At 51.0% G+C, this 9,092-nt stretch overlaps 1 pseudogene; it reads right to left on the reverse strand.

Annotated features, from left to right (window-relative positions):
- Positions 1 to 362: 362 nt before the first annotated feature.
- On the reverse strand, positions 363 to 4,053 carry LOC139358856 (spermatogenesis-associated protein 31E1-like; annotated as a pseudogene).
- Positions 4,054 to 9,092: the final 5,039 nt, after the last annotated feature.

Here is a 9,092-nt window from a genome sequence, read left to right on the forward strand (position 1 = left end):
AAATCACCTTAGAACTGGGGATGCGGGGATGCAGTAAGCCAGAGTGCAGGTGGGATCTCCAAAGGGTTTGCTGTCCTTACATGTCCTGAAGGCTCTGAGTCATGATCCAGTTTGGAAACCAGACTCAATGTGGGGACAGGGAGAACAGGGGGTCCTCCAGGTCCTTGTCAGCCTCCTCCTGGCCCAGTCATTCTGGGAGCCATACTCAGGAGGAGCTGACACAGAGCCCTTTCCTGTGCTCTAGCGTGGCACAGACAGAAGCCACCACCTCTGCAGGGAAAGCAGGTATATTGGGAACTTCTCCGTGGAAGTCAGAAACACATGGGAACTGTGATCGCCTATTCAGGACAGGTTTGTTGTGTAGGTGTCCAGTGTTATTTGAGTAGAGCCCCCTGACTCTCCCAGGAGAGGTGTGAGAAGCCTGAGCTGGTTCAGGAAGCAAGACCCATCTGTGTAGACCTCAGTTCCTGTGGCTGTGGATGGGGCCACCGGAGGTGCTTGCCACTCGTGGCCTGTGGTGTTGGGGACCAGCTGGGACATAGTCTCCCTGGGAGGTCGGGCCCATCTGCTGTCTCTGTCTCTGATGCCCTTGTTTTTGACAGGACAGTTGTGGCCCTTGGGGGTGGCTTTGGGGCTGCAGGCCAGGGCTCTCATCTCTCTGTTATGTTCCTGGTGGTAGTGACTCCCGTGGCAGCAGGAAGGCACATTCTCCTGGGCATGGAGGTCGCCTTTGTGGCGATTAACTTCTGAGGGACCACGTCCCTGCTGAAGCCTCAGTTTGTCCACCAGGATTTGACCCACAACTTTGATGATGGCCTGGGCTTCATCAGCCATGTTGTCCATAAACAACCTTGGTGGGCCAGACCTCCAGCTCTGGACAGCATCTGCCCCAGGCTTGCCTTTCTGCAGGACGTCTTCCTGCCCTGCACCTCTTTTCCTGGTGTGTAGACCCTGTGGACTGTGACTGATCTTTCTCTGGATGTTGCTTTCTGGTGGTGCCTGTCTCTCCTCCGACTGAGGCTGGTTGTATTTCCTTCCTTGTTTGTCTCCTATTTCCCCGGTGTGAGCAGAGCGGCTCCTCCCATTGGATTTGGAGGTCCTGGGTCCCTTGGACCTGTGTCCCTGCTGCCCTGGTCTGGGCCTTCTGTGGGCTTCGCCCTTGTCCACAGAGCCCAGCGTCTTCTGACTCTTCTGTGGGGCCTTCACTTTTGGGCTCACAGGCTCCTGCTGCCCCAGTCTGTCCCCTCCCTTCCACAGGAGGGCACATGGCCACTGGCAAGCTTTCGTGTTCCTACTGGACACATTCTGGGAGGTGGAGAGTGGGTCCTGAGTGGGTGGCCTGTCTGTGACTGGGAGCATATCCATGTGGCAGCCTGAAGGCACAGGCCTGTGGGACCCTCCTGGAGGAGGATGCTGGAGATATGGCCTGGTAGCTCTGCTCTGTCTACCTGCACTGAGAGTGTAATCTCACTGACCACCTGTGCTTTCAGACACAGCTGCCCTGGATTCTGAGCAACACAGATTGTAGACACTGAGAGGTTACTAGTGTTCCCCAGAGTTCCTGTGCTCCTCAGATGCACCTGAACACTTCCCAAACTTGCCCTCACACTGGCTCCCAAGGTGGCTTCCCAAGTACGGGGCTTCTCCTCCTCAGCCTCCAGTGCCTCCAGGGCATCTCTGGTCCTCGCCCACTGGGACCCTATGCTGAGCTCTTGCAGGGCTCTACTATGACAGGGGTCTCCTGGGGACATGCTCTCAATCTCAAGTTATGCCTCATTCCCAGCCATTTCTGAATCCACACTCCCCTCAAGGTTGGGTTTCCTGGACCCCAGGACAGTCCTGCTCCACCAGGTTCTGCCTACAATGCTGCACATGGGGGACCGAGAGGACGCCCTGTCCTCCTGTCCAGTCAGAGAGGCCTCTGATTGCTCATGGGTGTCAGCTGACTGGGACCCTCTTGGAGGCCTCTGGCCTTCCTCCTGCTCAGGTGGTGGGGCAGGGACAGGGCAACTCACAGTGGGGACTGACTTGCCTGTTGTTCTGTTGTCTCCTGGACCATTCTGGGGAGGTTTTCTCAATAAAATGGCAACCTTGGCTATAGATTCAACCCGAGATTCCAAGGAGGCCCAGAGAGAAAAGGTGGAGTGTGGGAGCAGTGGGGGCTGAGCCTCACCTGCCTGGATATTTATGGACCCCAGGGACTAGAGGTCTGGACCCCACCTGTGCCTCACACGGAACCTGAAAAGATGTGCTTCCAGCATCTGCCGGGTGCAGGGATGAAGGAAGGAAAGTTCCTGGGAGGTGTTCACGCGGGCTTTCCCACTCCTCCAGGATGCCAGCTTCCTCGGTTTCCTGTGGGTGGCAAACTTGGGAACAGCACATTTGGCCATGAACCAGGAGCAATACACAGACACGGGAATCCAGCTCTCCTTGATCTCCCCCACCTTCCTGTCCAGATGGACCTGCAGCTTGTTTTCCAAATGCTTCCTGTCTGGGTCCCTGGGTGTGGAACTTACTGATTGGTACTTCCAGGGCTTCCTGAAGTCACCTTCTGCCTCCTCCTCGTCTTTCTCCAGAACCTTCGCTGAAGTCCTTCCTGTTCCGTGATCCTGGCTTGGTTGTGGCTCTAGTTTGGACCCTAAGCACCTCTTCCCAGAGAACCTTCCAGAGCTCCTGAGCCCTGTCTTCTGCATATCATTCCTGGCCTTTTCTTCAAATTCAGAAGCCTGGGAGGGCAAAAGGGCCCGCTGTGTGTCTTCAGCCTGACTCTGGGTTTTCCCTGGGAATTCCCCCTCAGGCTGCAGCATGTCTCCAGACGGAATCTGCTGGGAGGGCCACAGGACTGCTGCTGGTGCATGGCACTACTTCCTTGCCACTGGTGCTCTGGGAGCTTAGGGATGGTGGCAACCCTGGGAAGGATGGGGACTGACTTAGGGCTCTGGGAGGCTGGCCTTTCCTTGCAAAGGTGGTCAGTGGGCTGGCTCAGGACAGCCTGAGACTTTTTGAGGAGAAAGGGAAAAAACTCTCTTCCAGTTTGGTCACTTCTGCAAGGGCCATTCAAGATACTCCTTTCCAGTGGGGTTGACAGACTGTCCTCTCCTGGGATGTATGGCAAGATGCTCCACAGACCCTAATCTGGGGTGGAGAAGAGCATGGTAGGCTTGGCATGGGGGTGAGAAGTTGGCCTGCATCTGGATCCCAACCAGAGCGGGGGGCTGGGACTGGGGCCAGGTTGAAGTGAAAGGTTGGGGCTGGGCCATGTGTGGGGCTGGAGTTGTGCCTGGGAAAGCTGTGAGGATGCCTCAACTTCAGGTTCACCTGGAAGAGAATTGGAGGCTTTATCCAATGGTTCAGAGTGTGCATTCTGTGAGGAAGGGTTTCTAGAAACCCAGGCCATGGCCACCAGGGACTCACTATTGAAAGAGGGGAGGTCTCAGAAGAGCTGGCTGCATTTCTGCTCTAATTGGTCCCCCATGGCCGTGATGTCAGAGACCTGCTGAGGACCAGGCAGCTGCTGTGGTTGGGTTGTCATATTCCAGAAGAGATTTAGAGTCGTGATGTCCCACTCCTTCCCCAGTGATGTCATCTGCAGGTAGTCTGCTGCCCCCTATCTTTCTCCTGCCACATCTTCATCACTGCTCTATTGGTGATGAGAGTTTCCAGCAGCTTCTGCATGTCGGGGTGGATGAATGTGCAGGCACCTACCTCCATCTGCCTGGGTGTGGGGTCTCCCCAGAAGGAATACTCTGGGGGGTGGTCGGGAAGATGCTGTTGCTGGGATTTGCCATGTGAGCAGGTGGAGAGGCCCCAGGTGGTGGCAGCCTCCCTCCAGCAGGAGAGGTCCCAGATGGGATCACTGGAGCACCCAAAGCCGGAGATCACCCTGGTTGGAGAAGGCAGCCCCTGGTTGTGGAAAAGGCAGCTCGGGGGGACGGGGCATACTGTGGAGCCACACTGAAATCCAGCCAGGCCGGAGCTGGGTGGAGGTGGAGAGGAGGCCACGGGAACAGGGGGCTGTGGTGAAGGAGGAAAAAGCATATGTAGCCAGGGTGCAGGTCATTTTAGGGGAAGCAAGGGCTCTGGTGGCCTGGAGGCACTCAGGGTTGAGTGTGGTCCAAAAGGCTCTGAGAAGGTCGACGTGCCTGGTGATGGGGTGGAGGTCTGAGCAGTTGCCGGAGCCTTTGGAGACAAGCTGGGGGGAGATGGATCTTGCATTCATTTACTATGTGGCTGCTGGGCCTTAGCAGGTGCTGATTTGTACATGTCACCTGGGGGACTCCACCTAAGGGCATGTGGGAGTCGCCTTCCCCAGCAAACTTTCCCAGGTGGCTGCTGGAGATACAAGGCACAAGCTGCAGCCAGGGGCAGGTGGGACTGGGAGGTTGGGAAGGCTGGGCACCTGGTACCCACAGCTCCTCCACATCCTCCACTGCTGGCTTCACAAAGCTCTGTCTATGCCTGCCCCAGAGTTTCAATCCACTCCTACCCCCTTTCCACGACCTCCCCATCCCAGGTCACCACCAGGCCCTAGGGTTGTATCACAGGCCCTGGTAGAAAGGAGGACATGGAAAGAAGGGGGAATCTCCTCATCTTTCCAGAAGGTTGATCAGGTCCTGAGTCTCCTCCAGCTCCCTTAGGAGGATTCTGCAAGCTGGAAGTCAGGAGATGGGGTTACAGTGCGGAGGGCGGTGCCAGCAAACCTCACAGGAGGCTGAGTGGATGTCTCTTTAGGGGACATCACGGGGAACTAGACCCTGAAGCCCACGCATTTTTCTCCAAGACCACATGACCCCAGTGGTGACAGCAAGGTGTGCACTGTGCAGAACTTTGTCATTTGCAAAACGTGCTTCCACATACATCCTGTCATGGGTGTCACAGCCATCTTGTGGGGAGAGCGGACAGGGGTGGTCTCTAAGAAGAGTCAGCCATGGCCGAGGAGAACCGCTGTCTACATGGACCTGGAGCCTCCCCGACCTCCCCCCATATCTTGGCAGGCCTTGCTCCCTTCCCCCACAGCGCCCCCTTATGGGCAATACCGATTCCCGGGCCCATGGCTTCATTCCCACAGGGAATCTGAGGAGGCCCCGGGTTCTGATTCCCCTCCCAGGAGCTTCCTCTCAGGCCTCTGCAAATGACTTCCTCAGGGACAGGGGATGCTCAGTCACCTCTGGGGAGTCCGCGGAGCAGTAGAGCCTCACCTTTCAGAGCTAGGATCTTCTTCCTGCTCCTGGGCCTCCCAATCTCTTCCTTTGATGGTGAGAGGCAAGCAAGAGTGAGGGGCTGGGACCAGTTCTCAGTCTCCTCTCCCCAGGCCAGCTGCACACACGCAGTGCTCATGAATGACACAGCTTTCTGCCTCTAGCTCAGGGAGCTCTGTGTGCGTTTCTTTTACTCATGTTTCATTGATGAAATGTTTTCTGATTTCCTTCTTAGGGAAATGCAAGTGGGGGTTTTGTGTGTGACTCCACCCTGGATGTCTCCAGTCCCTGCTCCTCTGCTGAAGGCAGACCCAGGCTCAGGCCTACAGGTGCCTCTGAGCTGCCAGTAGGATTCTGCTTCAAAGGAGGCCAGACACGAATCCAGGCTCTGGCGGGAGGCTCTCAGGGTCACAACACAGCTCCCCGATTACCCCACACAGAGGAGGTTGGGGCCTCAGGCACCTGCCTCAGAAAGAAGCTGATGAGCCAGGACTGGGGCCTGTCCTCCCACAGAAATCTCACCCCTCTCCTGATCTGGTCCTTGCAGCTGAGACCAATGTTGATTTTTGCCGATGCCTCCTGCGCATGTCACAGATGGTCTGGGAGCTGGGGATGGAATCGTCCACCCACTCCCACCCCTGCCTGCCCTGCCCTTCCCTAGAGGGATGATGAGATTTCCCATCGCAGAAGGGTCTCTTGTTGCTTAGGAAAAGTGGGAATGAAGGGAGGAGAAGAAAGAGTCTTTCTCTGTGGGGCTGGGCTGGGGGCTCCTTACCTTCCTGCTGCTCCTCTTCCTCCCATGTGGGGGTGAGGGTGGGTCACAGGGGAGGTAGGAGAGTAACAAGAATAGGAACCCCCAGCTCCACACTCAGGTGAGGATGAAATCCACAATCAGGGAGTGGAGCTGGGGCCCAGCCATGTGGCACTAGGGCTCTTCAGAGGAAAGGGCATTTTTTCCATCTGAAGTGCAATGTCACCTTCAAGCAACTGAGACCTGGGCATCACTTTTGGGACTAGAGACTGGGGCCCAGGCCTGCATCACAGAGCTGGGGACCTCCTCCTCACCAAGGGCTCCTGACAGCAGGGCAAGGGCAGTGGGAGGAGGAGGCTGAAGCACAGCCCTGCCCTCAGGTCCCAGTTCCAGTCCCTCCACCCTCCTGTGTCCCCCAGATCTTTTCTTCCCTCTCCAGTTGCTCACCCTGTCAGAGACAGCCCTGGGTGCATTTTCTATTCTGTTTCCTGGAACACAGATGTGACCTGGCTTTGTGGAGATGTCTGTGCCAGTTCCCCAGTTTCCCACGTCTTTAAGATCCAGACTTCTCCCTGGAGTTTCTGTTATTTCTCCCGTTTCTTACTCCCAGGATCTCTTTTGTTTGCAGTTCTAGCTTTCACCCTTAATATGTTCTTACCCTGCATCAACTCAGACATAGAACTTACATTATTTGTATTTATTGATCATTGTGTATTTTGATTACAATTTTCATAATTTTTAAATGTTTAATATTTATTTTTGTGGGCACACAGTAGATGTATATGCTAATGTGGTACATGAGATACTTTCATACAGGCATGCAGTGTGTAATCATCACGTATGGTAAATGAGGTGTCCATCACCTCCAGCCTTTTTCCTTTGTGTTACAAACCATCCAATTATCCTCTTCATTTTTTAAATATACAATTAAATTATTATTGACTATAGGCATTCTATTGCTGTCAAATACTATAAATAGTCGGTTTTATTCATTCTTTCTAATTACCTTTTTTATCCCTTAACCATCCCCACCTCTCTGCCACTGCACCTTCCCAGCCTCTAGTAATCATCCTTCTACTCTGTATTTCCATGAGTTTGACTGTTTAATTTTTAGCTCTCACAAATAAGAGAGAACATGTGATGTTTGTTTGTCTTTCTTTGCCTAATTTCACTTAATGACCTCCAGTTCCATCCATGCTATTGCAAATGATAGGCTCTCATTGCTTTTCTGTGGCTGAAGAGTGCTCCACTGTGTATATGTACCCTTTTCTTTATCCTTTTATCTGTTGATGGACACTAACTAGGTTGATTCCAAATACTGTCTATTGTGAACAGTGCTAGAAGGAACATGGGAGTGCAGGTATCCCTTCAATATACTGATTTCCTTTCTTCTGGGTATGTACCCAGCAGTGGGATTGCTGGATCATATGGTAGCTCTAGTTTTAGTTTTTGAGGAACCTCGAAACTGTTCTCCATAGAAGTTGTACTAACTTGCATTTCCACCAACAGTGTATGAGGGTTCCCTTCCCATTCTTGCCAGCATTTGTTATTGCCTGTCTTTTGGAGAAAAGCCATTTTAACTGGGGTGAGATGAGATCTCATTGTAGTTTGATTGCCTTTCTCTGATATCAGTGATTTGAGCACGTTTTCATATACCTGTTTGCCATTCATATCTCTTCTTTTGAGAAACGTCTGTTCAGATATTTTGAGTAATTTTTACTTTTTTATTATTTTATTTTAACTTCTGGGGCACATGTACATGATGCACAGGTTTGTTACATAGGTAAATGTGTGCCATGGTGGTTTGCTGTACCTATCAACTCATCATGTAGGTATTAAGCCCGGTATGCATTAGCTATTTTTCCTGATGCTCTCTCCTGCTTCTGACAGGCCCCAGAGAGTGTTGTTCCCCTACCTGTGTGCATGTATTCCCTTTGGTCAGCTCCCACTTACAGGTGAGAATGTGTGGTGTTTGGTTTTCTGTTCCTATATTAATTTGCTGAGGATAATTGCTTCCAGTTTCATCCATGTCCCTGCAAAGGACATAATCTTATTCTTTTTCAATGGCTGCGTTGTATTCCCTGATGTATATTCCCTTTAACCAGTCTATCATCGATGGGCATTTAGGTTGATTTCATGTCCTTGCTACTGCGAATAGTGCTGCAATGAATATATACATGCATTCATTTTTGTAATAGAATAATTTATATTCCTTTGGGTATATACCAAGTAATGGGATTGCTGGGTCAAATCGTATTTCCTGTTCTAAATCTTTGAGGAATCACCACAATGTCTTCCACAATGATTGAACTGATTTACATTCCTGCAAACAGTCTAAAATTGTTTGTGTGTCTCTGCAACTTCACTAGCATCAGTTGTTTCTTGACTTTTTAATAATTACCATTCTGACTGGCATGTGATGGTATCTCATTGTGGTTTTGATATCCATTTCTCTAATGATCAGTGCTGTTGAGCTTTTTTACATAATTTTCTTGGCTGCATCTATGTCTTCTTTTGAGAAGTGTTTGTTCATGTCCTTTGCCCACTTTTTAATGGGGTTGCTTGTTTTCTTCTTGTAAGCTTCCTAAATTCCCTTTAGATTCTGGATATTGGATCTTTGTCAGATGGATAGATTGCAAAAATTTTCTCCCATTCTGTTGGTTGTCTGTTCACTCTGATGATAGTTTCTTTTGCTGTACAGAAGCTCTTTAGTTTAATTAGATACCATTTGTCAATTTTTGCTTTTGTTACAATTGCTTTTGGTGATTTCACCATAAAATATATGCCCATGCCTATGACCTGAATGGTATTGCCTAGATTTTTTTCTAGGGTTTTCATAGTTTTGGCTTTTACATTTAAGACTTTAATTTATCTTGAGTTAGCTTTTATATTCATTGTAAGGAAAAGATCAGTTTTAATTTTCTACACATAGCTAGCCAGTTTTCACAACACCATTTATTAAATAGGAAATCCTTTCCCCATTGCTTGTTTTTGTCAGGTTTGTCATCTTGCCTAGAGATTGCACATTGAATTACCATTTGGAGGTCATCCCTCCCCACCTGGAGTGGATCAAAAGTAACAGGGGCCAAAAGGAGAAAGTTTGAGCCTTGCCAGGTGAATATTGGTGTTGAACAAAGTGACTT

This window comes from Macaca nemestrina, chromosome 15 (assembly GCF_043159975.1).
Source record: "Macaca nemestrina isolate mMacNem1 chromosome 15, mMacNem.hap1, whole genome shotgun sequence".
NCBI lineage: Eukaryota > Metazoa > Chordata > Mammalia > Primates > Cercopithecidae > Macaca > Macaca nemestrina.